The following is a 14,563-nucleotide window of genomic DNA, read 5'->3' as shown; positions in this document are numbered from 1 at the left end:
TTACCATAGAATGGTATCATCTGTTCGTCGATTGATGCCGCTTCAGTACGTCTATTTTGTCTACATCCTTTCAAAACTCTATCAAGCATTGGCCTTACTTTCCAAACCCTATCTAAGCTCCTTTGCTCTCTTGATATCTTGTCATCTTCTACAAGTTTCAGACGATAGCGCAAACCAAAGTATCGGTCTCTGGTAATATTATCAGATATAATGGGAACCCTCATTTCTCTGGACCAAAACATCTGAATTCTTGGCCGAAGTCCGTAAGTTCCCATTAATATCGACACTTCAAAAAACATTTTTATTTCATCAGAAGTAGTCTCGAAAGAACGACCTTTATCCTTTACTTCTCTCATGTTTGTGTAAAGTGCAATATCTTCGTAAAAGTCGTCTGAAATGTAGAAAAATACATTCAACTATTTGATGGGGTACTCTAACTCTTTGTTTACATCAGCAGCATCATTCAAAAATGGAAAAGTGGAAAAGAATGTACCTCTAGCTTAGCAGTTCAGCCCCAATTTTTTTTTCTTGCTGGGAGAAAATGGGACAAAGGTAGGTCACCGTCTGATGATCAAAGCATGATCTTCAGCAAAATGCGTTGTCAAGTCCTCCTCTTCATCTTCTGATGACAGCTCTCCGATATCCGACTGGTTCAAATCAATGTTGTCTGCTAAATCTTGAAGCTCCTTTTGTGTTAAAGGTCCTAAAACAAAAATATTATCATCAAAAAATAAAAACTAAAAGTAGTTTTTATCAACTAAAAAATAATAATATAATATATGTATATCTGAATCGGTAGAATCCCAAGGTATCACCGATACCTTAACTAAAACTCTCCAAATCATTCGAAATGTTAACTTTTTTTATAATTTTTTATTAAATCGTAATTCTGCAAGCTACAAACTATATTTTAAACAAAACAAAATAATTAATGTTTCTGTACTTACGTTTATTTCTACTTAAAACCATGGTCCAAGAAACACAAGTCCAAACGTAAACAAACCGCATAAAATTATAACCTCAAAATGTCAAAATCGCGTGCGAAAAAAAAATATAAACAGCATTGCCAGTGGGCATCGCCAATCATACGTCTGGTTCCGAGCGAAATATTAATGCGCGCCTTGTTTGAGAAAATAAAATCTCAACGTATCATCTATGATACCTGTGGTCTGAAGAAGATAAGTATGTAATAAATGTTTAATATATTTAAATGAACTTAACATTAATGGAAGAAAAAGCAATTAATCTTACTGCTTTGGCGCGGCTAAACAAAATTTGGCAACTTCCTGTTAGTGATTCTCTATAAACAATATCCCCATAATCAAGCAAAGATGTTACAAGACTTGACAGTCGAGTGACATGAGCTAGATTTTAATTTAAATAACTAAATTTCAAACAGCAAACAATTTTATCATAAAATATTATGATAAAATTGTTAAGCAGATTCAAAAAACTACCAATAGAACTATTATAGCCCTGATTGCCAACATACTAATCGGATAAGATAATACAGAAGAAGAAGAAGAAGAAGGTATTAATTTCTAAATTTTAAATAAAGTTAATTTTTTCATAGACTCTTTAATCAAATACATGCAATACGGAACTTAAAAGTAGTATATGATCCAAAGAACAAAAATGAAACTAAAATTGATCCAAGATTTTTTGTTTAATTATTAAAAGGTCCAATGCTATTTTAATGAGGATTAAAATATTTGTTTGAATATGATTATAACTGTACTAAAAATTAATATTCCATCAGTAACCGGTTCAGCCATGTCAGTCTTACTTGATGTACCAATCTAATCTACGTTGGATGTTTCTTAAAAACTTAGCACTTAGCTTCTGATGCATTTTGCAAATGCACTGCGATTCCACCAGCCATTCCTGTGTAGCTAGCTCATTATGGTATGTATACATACATTAGGTATTTTTTAAACTTAGCGAGTTATGCATTTTTCAAATTTACTTATTCTAGATAGTTTATTTTCATTTTATTTATAACACAAATCTAAAAAAATACAGAAAAATATAAATAAATTAATATTATATAGGAAATTATATATGCCAGCCTTACTAAAGAGGTAATAAATCCCATCTATATTATAGTAATATAGTATTTATAAGATTTTAATCGGATGTAACTAAATATTAATGAAAGTCTTAGATGGATATTTAATTATTTTAATTATTTTTTAAAGTGTTACAGTCCGTTCAAAAAGTCCGTGACTTTTTGAATTTCCCGCCCTTTCATGGAAATGGCAACTCTGCTCCTGTCAACAGAGAACTGTCAGTTGACGCCTGTAAAAATTTGAACAAGCTGCGTCATTTAGTTTGTGTTTGACAGCTGTTGATAGCAGACTACCACTCGTTTTGAGAAGAAAATGGAAAAAAGTGAATTTCGTGTGCTCATTAAGCATTATTTTTTACGGAAAAAAACCATCACTCGAACCAAAGCTAAGCTTGATAAATATTATGGGGACTCTGCACCATCCATTTCCATGGTAAAGAAGTGGTTTACTGAATTTCGATGTGGCCGTACAAGCACGGAAGATGCCGAACGTTCTAGACGCCCAGTGGTTTTAGCCGATCGGAGATTAAAAGTGAGAGAGATTGTGGAAGTCATAGGCATCTCACATGGTTCAGTAGTTTCAATTTTGAATGATCATTTGGGTATGAGAAAGCTTTCCGCAAGATGGGTGCCGCGTTTGCTCACAATCGATCACAAACGCAACCGTGTGACAATTTCCCAGGAGTGTTTGGCGTTATTCAACCGCAATATGGATGAATTTTTGCGTCGTTTTGTCACCGTTGACGAAACGTGGATCCCCCACAACACGCCGGAGACCAAACAGCAGTCAAAACAGTGGATTTCTCGGGGTTAATCGGCGCCCAAGAACGCAAAGGTGGGTTTGTCAGCCAATAAAGTCTTGGCGACCGTTTTTTGGGATGCACGCGGTATAATCCACATTGACTATCTTCAAAAGGGGAAAACAATCAATGGAGAATATTATACCAACTTATTGGATAGATTCAATGAGGAACTGAAAGAAAAAAGACCACATTTGGCCAAAAAAAAAGTTCTTTTCCACCAGGACAATGCAAGGGTCCACACATGCGCAGTTTCCATGGCAAAAATCTATGAATTAGGTTACGAATTACTTCCTCATCCGCTCTATTCTCCAGATTTAGCCCCCAGTGACTATTTCCTATTCCCAAACTTAAAGAAATGGCTCGGCGGAAAGAGATTTGACTCCAAGGACGAAATCACCTCTCAAACAAATGCCTTGACAAATCATATCTTTCCGAAAGGATAAAAAAATTGGAGAAACGTTGGACTAAGTGTATAGAACTCAAAGGAGACTATGTTGAAAAATGAAATAACTTTTTATATAAAAACCTGTCTTTTATCCAAAAAGTCACGGACCTATTGACCCGCCCTCGTATGATAAAAATATAGAGCTGCTTCGGCTATTTGTTCAGAGGTTTAAAGCCATCAGCAGAGCTTCTATAGCCTTGATGATTGCCAACATCGGGACCGGATAAGAGACCATAGAAGAAGAAAAAAATCAATTTATATAAACTTAATCGCATTTATGCAATACGGAGTTTATCACTAGTATGTGATTCAAGAAATAAAAATTAAACTAAAAGATGTGATGCCTAATTAACAATAGCTATAATGCCATTTTATTGTGGCTTAGAAGGTTAATTTTAATATGATTTTAGCTATAATAAAGAGTAATATTTCATCAGTAGTCAGTTCAACCTTATCAATTTTACTCGATGTAGCAATCTAATCTAATCTTTGGTTTTATTTAAGATCAGTTAATTGCATAATGCAAATATTTTGATAAAATCTACTGAAATTAGTAGGGCCTGGAATAAATTTTTTTAAATTTTCAGCAATATTGAGTTATCTAGAAGTAACAAAGTTATTAATTTATATTATCCTACACAAGAAAACTTTTCCTTAATATTTTCAATATTGTGGAAATAATCGCACCCTCACAATTGCGTCTTTTAAACGGAGCTTACAACCCTAATCATAAAATTTATATTTTTGCAATGTTTACCGATAAAAGAAATAAAAATGCACGTTTTCGCATATAAATCTATGATTATACCGACTGCGAATTTCCATTGTGGCAGATTTCAAACATTCGTTTGTCTTGCTTTCAATAGATCTTCAAGCTTTAACTAAAACTATTTAACTCTCCGCTTGTGTTATTGCAAGGGACGGTTTTATTTATGTGAAAAACCGATAAGAGTATAATAATTTTTGTAAGACAACGTAATCATCTATTTTATGTGCGATAACAATTCATGCAGTTTGTAATTTAAATTTAATTTGTTTAAATAAAGTACTACTCCTTTTTTTCCCACAATCATAGCTTCTTTGATTATACTTTTTTTGGTTATGCCTTTTGGTCTCTTCAAGGTTTTTTTCTAGCAGCTTTCACGTCATTAATTGTCAAAAACGTTAATAAATTGGTAAATTGATTTTCTTTTTACCATCAATTCGTTTTACTATTGATCGTGCTTGATTTACTAGAACGATTACCGAAGAAACTTTACATCATTTTTTATTCCTTACCCCATTAGTTATTATAGTAACATATTTAAAAAATTTATAGTCTACTATACCTTTACTTGTGTACGTGATTATATTTTATTTTTATATCTTGAGTTATTACTATTCACGAATTAAAATAAAGCCCAATTTTTATTCATTGGCAATTAACAATAATGTGAGCACCATATATTTTACAAAAATATTAAATGACAAACAATTTAACTTCATTATTGTAATGGCTAAGTTAGAAATTATATTAAAATAACAATTACCTATTAAAATACGAAACAAATTAGCTTTGTCGGATGTGCCGCAAGTAAAATTAATTATTATTTTTACGCTGGTTTTTTTATGTTATTCGGCATAACTTAATAAGATACAAAGAATATGTAAATCATATCAACGGTATGAATTAAATGCGGTTAATTTTATTCAGTAATATAAAAACAATGAAAAACATAGACCTTAGTTAAGTATCCCCATTCTACCTATTATGCATTTATTTAGCTTAGCTAGCATTAGTATTTTTCTATTGTTTATTCACTATTATAAATAGATGTAAATTAAGATAAGAGTAAGTTCTTTCTGTAAAGTTGATTGTTAAACTACTTAATAAAATTATTTTTTAAAAACAGTTTTCGTCTTATCGACCACGTAATTGGCGCAGTCGGTAGGATACGCTAAAAAAGTTCGTGTCGAAAGTAGGAAAATACAAAAGTATACCGAAAAAGTCGTTCGATCGTTTGTTTTAACAATTAAAAACAAGCCTATCAAATCAACGAGGTATCCATAACACGAGTCAACTAAGAATTAACTCACGACTAGGGGACCGTGAACAGCATCGTCCAGAGCTCTATTAGTACGAACAACGGGACTACATCGCCTAGAGTCCATAGCTTAAGAACTGACTAGGGGACCGTGAACAGAATCGTCCAGAGCCCTATTGGCACGGAAGGAGGACAAAAATCGCCGAATTCCATAATTAAGTATCCATGTTAAAAGCACTGTTACTTTCATTGTAAGTAATCCTTTATTTTTACCAAATATCCTTATTTATTGATTTATTGATATAATATCTGATTTGAATTTTATATATTTATTTCTATTTAATATTTAACTCCAAAAAACTGGAAGATACTTATTTAGATAGTTTAGTAGAACTTTTTGATAGTCTAAAATTAAAATCTTTTAAAATGGCACAACCAAATTATCAATTGATACGTTATCAAGCTGATAACATTCCAAGCTATGATGGAAATTCAAAAACTTTAAATAGATTTATCTCCTTATGTGAACACTTTCTTACTAATCATCAAAATCGTACAGAACCTAATCACCCTATTAACATTTGCCTTTTTGACACAATAATAGGAAAACTAATAGGCAGAGCAGCTGAATTAGTAGCTCCTCGAACAGAATTAGATTCTTGGTAAAAAATTAAAGATGTTCTCATAGTTACCTTTTTATATCAAAGACCAGAAGATTGTTTAGTCCAGGATATAGTTAACATGAAAATGGATAGAAATAAAAATCAAGCTTCTTTTGGACAAAAATTACAAGATGCTAGATCTTTATTATTTACTAAAATTAATAGCTCTAATACAACAGCAGAAATAAAATTACTCAATATGATGATTTATGTCTAAAAACTTTTATAAATAATCTTAATTATCATATGCAATTAATAGTTAAATTAAAAAACCCAGACTCTTTAGAACAAGCACTTTCATTCGTTAAAGAAGAAGAAAACTTTTTATAATTTAAAAATAGAGCAAATAATTTAAATATTAATAGTAATCAACATAAAAATAATAATAATCCTTCAAACTCTCAAAATAAAATTAATAAACCTGTTATTTTACCTTTAAGCTATAATGATTCTTTTAATCGTTTAGCTATAAACATAAATAATTATCATAATTATCAAAGATTTAATAATCAAAATAATAACTTTAGACAGCCAAACTCTATGCAATGTCGACAACAACAAAATAGATTTATATCTAATACAATGTATCAACACCAAAATAATAACTTTAGAACATTTATAAATAATAACAGAAATGATATCCCTGAACCAATGGATACATCATCTTCAAACTCTAGAATACGATCTATCCAAAGACCAAATCAAATTTCTAATCATAATGTCGAATTAAATGAGGAAGAATTTTCACAAAACAATGATCAAGAAATTTATGATCCATTCAAGAATTAGGACCCTAATTTTGACTATAATCAATATTTCCTTGAAAAACATTCCCAAGAAAATTTAAATGAGAATAATATAATAAATGATCAAGATAATGATTAACATGAAAATTTTTCGTTGGTCCTGAACTCCAAAGAACAGATATAGTATTTCTAAATACTCACATAGCTACTAACTTACAGTAGTAATTTACTATATTTCTACGAAGACAAAAATGCAATTAATAGCTTTTTCAAAATATAAATGAGACTACTTCCAATAAAAATTTAGTAACCCCTTTTTTTAACTACCTAGAATATTTATTATAAAATAACGGTCAGTAAATTAGAAAACCAAATTAATTTTATCGGATATATCTTACACAAAATACATGATTTTTGTATGCTGTTTTTTTGTATTATTTGAAATTAGTTAATAGGATACAAAAAACATTTATTTCTTGCCAAGCCCTAAGTTAAATTCAATTAATCTTACAGGCTCTGTAATACAAGAAACAGCGAAAAATGTAGAACACTTCTGTCTTCCTGTCCAGGGATCCGCAAGAAGAATTCAATATAATCTGAAACGTTAGCAAGAAACAAATAGTCATTGACCAGTTTTACTCGCATTTCTTACAGTATTTATTAGTAATATAAAAATATTTTGATCTATATAATATAGGATCAATTCAAAATATACGTGATAAATAATTTTTATTTTCAGAGTACGGTTGCCTAGTCCTACAGTTTTTTTAATCTAAAAAAATACTTGTTAATTTTTATAATCTCTTTCTTTGTTTGCTTTTTTTATTTATGATTAATAATATTTATCCAATTTAAAGTTTATTAAATTATCAAACTTTTCTCTAATGCGCAATCAATCATATTTCAGTTAAAAGGAAACGTTTTTTTTACAACCGAAACACTTAACCCATTAACCCAAAAAAATAATAATTAATCACACTTTTTGTTTTATTCCTTTCGAGGACCTGCGTGATCCAAAATTGCAAACGGTATAGAGGCAGCATCAACAAGAGCGTCGCGACGCTACCCTAAAGCATCGCAGTTTTAAGCGCGTCTCTTTACGATCAACTGCAAATTGTTCAGCGAGTCTGTGAGACGTGAAAAAGTTTTTCCGGCAATTTGAGTTTTTTTTTTGCTGCAAGAAAAAGGTAAGTTATTGAAGCTTAATTTTTTAAACTGTTATGTGCTTTTAAAATTACGTTTATAGTTTAAAATTTAGGTGTAGTAAGTTTATCTGAAATAAATACATAACATATTAAATGTTGTAATAAATTTCGTAACATATTATAACATCTGAGTATATTAATCAAAAGGATCAATGAGCTTTAAAATAAGAAATATTAAAAAAATATATATATTTTTGAGGCAATGATTTACCTCAAGATTGGGTTATACTTTTTTCCTCAGTTGCTTGAGATTGATTTCCCATGAGTGTTTTTGTCAACATACTTACAGGGTTTTACCAGAGTAATTTCTAGTATATTTTAGTGTAAGAAAACTAGAAAAAAGTTTATTGAAATAGAATTGCGAACTGTTCTGATTTGAAATTTTTTGTCTATTTGCTCTCAGTTTTTACAAAATTATATTTTTGTAGGTCAGTAAATTTTTTTGAGTTTATTTAAAGAATAGGTGACCTACGTTTTAACTTGAGTGAATTTTTTAATGAAGAATTCTTGGAATTAATCTAGAGCTAAATAGTTTTTTAATAGTTATAATATTTATTGATATTGATTTTTATGAATATTTTTTATTCTGGTACTTAAAATACAATTCCTAATTTTTAGTATAATCAGAAAATCTGTTTACTAATGATAGCAATCAACATATAACAACATCATTAATTTATTGCTATAATGGAATAATATTAAAAATATTACAAAATATAATCGTATATGTAGAAAAATATAATTATATATAACTTAATGATATTTTTTTTTATTAAACTATTGTATTTTTTTAAATTTTTAGGTATTTTATTACGATAAGGGGATTGTATACTTCATATACATTCAAATAAAAAATGCGACGTAAAAAAATATATATCCATTTACTTTGTAAATTAGTTACTGAGTTTCACCACAGTAAATTTTAGGGTATTGAGGCAGAAAACGAGAAAAAAGTTAATTAATATAGACTTGTAAATTGTTCTGGCTTGAGAGAAATTTTTGTTTATTTGTTTTAATTTTTTTTTGCTATGGAGGAATATATACGTCCATTAGAAAATATTTTCCAATAAATTAAAAAAAAAGTTATATCTGATTATTAAGTTTATTGTATTTTGATATTAATTTCTTAGTAGATTTATTTATTTTTATTGATAATTATGTATAACAATATTTTTCAAAACCTGTCAACATAGTTCGCAAAAGATAAAGAAGAGTCCGTTTACGTTAAAATAAATAATCTGGTTATATTAAAAACCACATAACCTACGAAAAGTATACAAAAGACTAGTATTGTAAGAGTATTATTATTCAAAGCATAACCTTAAGGCATTTCTTTAAAATACTCAAAAGTATCAAACATTATTTTTGGTCCCTAGAAGACATACAAGATGAGGTCAAAGTTTTAAAAAACTATTTTTTTTTCCTAAAGCCTTGAATGAAATTGACTTTAAATACCTGGAAAACTACTAAAATAATTTCAAATAAGAAGAAATTACGAAAAAAATCGCACTTTTAAAGCAGAAAAAAATGCAAAATATAAAAACTGTTTGTTTATATAAAAAGGTTAAACAAAATAGTACATCAAAAAGTATTTGTGCATATAAAATAAAAATTACCTACATTGACAAGTCTTGATTAATTCCTGTTATATGTATAAATCTTTTTATTCCGTTAATATTATAATATTTAACTAATGAATCTTTTAAACATACTTCAATAACCTTTTTATATATGGGACTCTTTTGTTTGGAGGGAACTTATAAAAATAAAGTGTTTTGAACCAGGGAGATAGTTCATTATATCTAAGTGTCATTTGCTAGAGACAGATTTGCCACACTCAAAAGCCTCTTTTCAAAAAGATTTAATATAATCATAAAGAACTTACCTTGATAAATATGTAAAATCACAAAATTTGCAAATTATATTTGATTAGTATATTTTTTATTTCTTTCCATTTAATATAATTCTTAATATATTAATTAAAATGCTTTATTCGTTACTCAGATAACTCATAATATAGATTGTTTTCAAGTGTCAGTTGAATTACGCAATATTTTATAGTAACGTATATAACTAAAATACATTTCTATTACTCAATTCAAATTCATAAGTGGATCGGGTGATTGTATACTGGCGGCGTTAGTATCGCCACGCAGATTTCGTGTCTTATTCTTGATTTATGGAAATCTGTCTTCCTTATTATGATTTGACGTTTATCTGCTTTGAGTGTGAAAATGTAATATTATACTTCTCAAGTTCGATATCGATTTTTATTTTCGACCTTGCCGCCGACTATCAATTATCATTTGATCCTTTTTTTTAATTAATCCTAATTATGAAGTTTGTTGTCATTGTTGATTAAGGCCAATGTCTAAGATATAAATACATATCCAAACCTCATATGACCTTATGTTGTGTGAGCCTGTCCTCCTCATTTGCTTAATAATACACACCATAGATCATTACTTTTCATATAATTAATTTTTGTAATTTGTTAAACTGCTAGAGTATAATGTAAATCTTTAATAATTTAGTTATAGTTTTTAATTCTACACGTATAAACAAGTTCCATAAATTTTTCCTGTGACATATAATTATTTATTTTTATTTAAATATAATTAGAGTAACATTTAATACCCATTAGTTATAATTGAACTTAAAGTGTAACTATATTTAATTTTGTTTGCATAAAAAGTAATCATTGATCACATTTTGTGGATTCTACCTCTATAAAAAAGTTTCTGTATAAAGAGTAAATAGTGTTTTGTAAATGAAATAAGTTGTTATTGATAACTGTTGCTTCTTATTGCCATATCATAGTCTAGATTTTTTTTACAGAAATTATAATAATGAAAATGAAAATTTTCTTAGTTTTAGCAAAACTAAGTAGCGCCTATTTATTATCTTAATACATATACATACTGTGACTTACATTAAATCCTAACCTAGAAACGCCCAATCTTAAGTAATTCTGAGCTACCGAGTGCTTTAGAATTGCATTTTTTTTTGAGTGCTTTTTCTACCTATGTATAATCGAAAACTGTGCGATAAATTAACAAGTTTTGTAAGGTCAGAAAACATTTACTGCCTTTTTCTATAAATAGATAAATAAAACTATTTGGACTTTTTTTCTTATTCTTCTAGAATCATTCTAACAATTTGTTTTTGCAACTTGTTTCTACAAAACTTGCAAAGCGCATTCTTTATTTTCTGAAACTTATTGATGTAATCAGTACGATAATTCAAATGTTGATGACTTTCATATTATTTATCAGCTTAAGAAGTAAACTCATGGACATAAAATTATTAAAAAATATATCTAAGAATTGGTAAAGACTGTTTTTTTTTTAATTCGAGACATCTCAAGGCTACTAGTTAATATAAATAACTTTTCTTGTCTTAATTCGTCTAAGACTTTCTTTCAAAGAAATTTAAAATCAAAGTTCCTTAAAAATTTGTATTTTTTTTCAGTAAAAAGCAAAGTTTGTAATTTATAATAGTAATATATTTTGTATGATCTTTTATTTTTATTGCTTTCCATATTTATAGTTTAAAAATTATTAGGCCTTAATTAAAAAAAATAAATTAAATAATATACTTTAATTTTTTAAGAGAATTAGAGCCATAACTCAGTTTTAAATTGTAACTAACAAATAAGGTAAATATATAATTCATTTAATTATTAAAAAAAAAGAAAGTAATCTTACTATATTATTAACTAATAAAGTAAAATTAGCAGTTAACAACAAATATTTAATTAAAATTTAGTACTGGTCTAATTTTATAAAGGACATTATGTTAATTAAAAATTAGTAAGCTCAAAAGCGACAAACCTTCTAACGATTACATGCAAAAAATTATAGTGACATAAATTCTACTTGCACTTAAGTACTTACGTATTATACAAGTATCGCAAACTTCACTTCCTAATTAAACTTGTAATTATCTCGATTTCTCAGTGTTCCTCTATAAAATATCATTACGTCAGTTCTATTCAGGTTTTATATTCGACCCTTAGCATCGAGTAGGACATATGTTGTAAGCTCAAGCTAGGTTTAGATTATTTTTATTATTAGTTTTTGATTTATTTCAAGAAATTTTAAGATGTATGATGTTTTCCAGATGTCTTGCCGTTTGCGATAAAATAATAAGATTGGTATTTTTTACCATTTAACAACAAATCATGAATACGTTTGGACTAATAAATTCAAATAAAATAGTTTTTTGGTTTTTTGTTGGTTTTTACAAAGAGACAATAAAAGTCCACTTAAACAACATTTTTGAAATTATATCGAACATAAAAAATATAACTTTGAAACTGGCATTTATTTTTACCATTAGGTTGACCATGCAAGGTTTATATCTGGGCCTTGGTTCTAAAAGGGCCAAAGTCATTTTTTTTAGATTTGGGCTTAAGTTCATTTTTGAAATCGGCACAGACCAGATTATTATGTGTAATAAGGGGCAAAGTCTATCTTTCACAGGAAAAAAAGTGCAAATCCGCTAAAGGCCAATGTCAACATTTAAATTGTATACTCTTTTTTCAATAAAAGGGCCAATGTGAACATAGGCCCCAGGAATCCAATATTATATAACTTCTTATAAGGCCAATATCAATATAAATAATTATGTACAGTTATTGTTTTCCTGGACAAAACAAAAACATTTTAATTTCTGCTATGCTGCTAATGATTATTGAAGAATATTTTAAACGAGAAGGAAGGCATGTCAGCATATATCACAAATTTCTTATTCCGGGACATACTCATATGGAAGCCGACCAAATTCATGCAGCCATTGAAAAGGCTAGAAAAAATACTACAGTAAAAATGGAAATTCCTAGAGACTGGGCCAATTTAATTCGTTTAGTGCCTAGGAAACCCCCAATTTTTGTGCATGAGATGGCTCAGGAAGAATTCTTGAAATTTTAGTCACTTCTTTCGGGAAAGTTTCAGCACAAAAAAGTTAATACTTTGGGAAACCCTGTTGTTTGGGCTAAAATAAGATTCATTCACTATTCTACCGAAAATCCTGGTCTGCTAAAATACAAAACCACTTTTGCTGAAGACGAGCCATATCAAACTTTAAATTTATAAAAAAAATTAACCCGTAATTCCGAAAATGCAATAAAACTTTTCCCTATTAATAAAAAACCGTTAGGAATTCCAAAAAATAAAGTACAACATTTGAGGGGCTTATTACCATTTATTGATAAAAACAGTCAGCCATACTATCTGCAGTTTCTTAATGGACTAACTTCTTCTGAGACTGCAATTGATAATCTTGGTGAAAGTGATGATGATAAAGATTCGCTTTAGGTGCCTATATTTTTATCAAAATGTATGTGCAACGACTTTTACGAAGTTTTTTCTTGTGTTTTAAGTTTCATTTTGATTTTTTTAAGTTGGGCCAAAGTGTTATTAGTTTAATTTATTATTTATTAAGAAAAGGCCAATGTCAATTTTTTTTGAAAAATAAACTTATTTTATACATTTTTAAGATTTTTTTTTTTAAAACCAATATCCTCTATACCCAAATCAAGCTTAAGAAAAATATAGAAACCTATCTTTGTTGTAAAAACCAAACCTAATGCGACCTCATTACCTTTAAAGTCAATTTGTCAAAAATTGCGATTTATGACTTTGGCCCTTTTAGAACCAAGCCCCAGATATATACTAACTAAAACACATAATATTCTTATTACAAAGGTATGGACAGATACACAAAAGTTACGGTGGCCTTTCCTCGGTGTAGTGGATGGGCTTTATTGAACCCCCACCGGTGTGATGTTTTGCAGCAGCAATTGAACTTGCTGGAAGCAAAGAATGCTCGTAACTTTGCATTTGGATCTATACCGGACAGTGCGGTGGCAGCAGCTGTGGCTGGTCCGTGGGCGGTGGTTGGTGGGGCCAGGCGGCTGTTTTCCTGGGTGCCCCAGATAAATGGGCGTCCCTCCTGGTGGCTTTGGCCTTCTGAGCTTATTTGGTGTTCCTGGGGCATCCTAGGTAGTTTGCTGTGTGCGGCCCCCCACATATGGCACAAGTGGCTGGCTGATTCCGAGGTTTGGTGAAGTCTGTAGTTGCATGAAGTGGCCACACTTCACGCATTTATGGGCTGCTGTGTACCTGGCCTCAGCGCGCCTGTGAAGCTGGCATTTGTAGCACTGGATGCTCCGGGATCTATTTTTCTGGGTTTTCACCCGGATCTTATCGCCTCTCAGCTCCGTGAGATGGAAGATGGTTTTCTCTTCTCTCGGGAGATGTATCAGTACTAATGACATTGGCTGTCGGTTACGGTTGTAGTATCTAACTGCAGAGTGCGAGTGGAATCCCAGCTTCCTTAAGTTCCCCATGATTCTCTCGGCTGGCCAGTGTTCGAGAAGTCAACGGAGAATAATGTAGGCGTTTCTCTTCTGGAAGGAAGAACGAGTGGAATGGTACTTTGTTGTTCTCCAGATAATCCTAAGTCGTCCTGTAGTCCATTATTGACCGCGGGTGAATTTTAATGCCGTCATGCGTGTATACGGCATGGCCATGATTAACACCTTTCGCCTGTAGGGCAGCTGTGACTTCCTCGTACATTTTCTTGTCCCTTATGACGTTCCGTGGGA

General features: G+C 30.0%; 1 protein-coding gene across 1 annotated transcript in view; it reads left to right on the top strand.

Annotated features, from left to right (window-relative positions):
• Positions 1–7,789: 7,789 nt before the first annotated feature.
• LOC126750633 (vasoactive intestinal polypeptide receptor 2-like) overlaps positions 7,790–14,563 on the top strand; it is a 263,640-nt gene continuing 256,866 nt past the window's right edge. The window contains exon 1 of the mRNA XM_050460295.1: positions 7,790–7,935. The gene's annotated coding sequence lies outside the window, so the exon portion shown is untranslated. The remainder of the gene's footprint in view (positions 7,936–14,563) is intronic.

This window comes from Anthonomus grandis, chromosome 1, assembly GCF_022605725.1.
Source record: "Anthonomus grandis grandis chromosome 1, icAntGran1.3, whole genome shotgun sequence".
Taxonomy (NCBI): domain Eukaryota; kingdom Metazoa; phylum Arthropoda; class Insecta; order Coleoptera; family Curculionidae; genus Anthonomus; species Anthonomus grandis.
The sequence above is the reverse complement of the archived record's forward strand: the minus strand, read 5'-3'. Positions and strand labels throughout refer to the sequence as shown.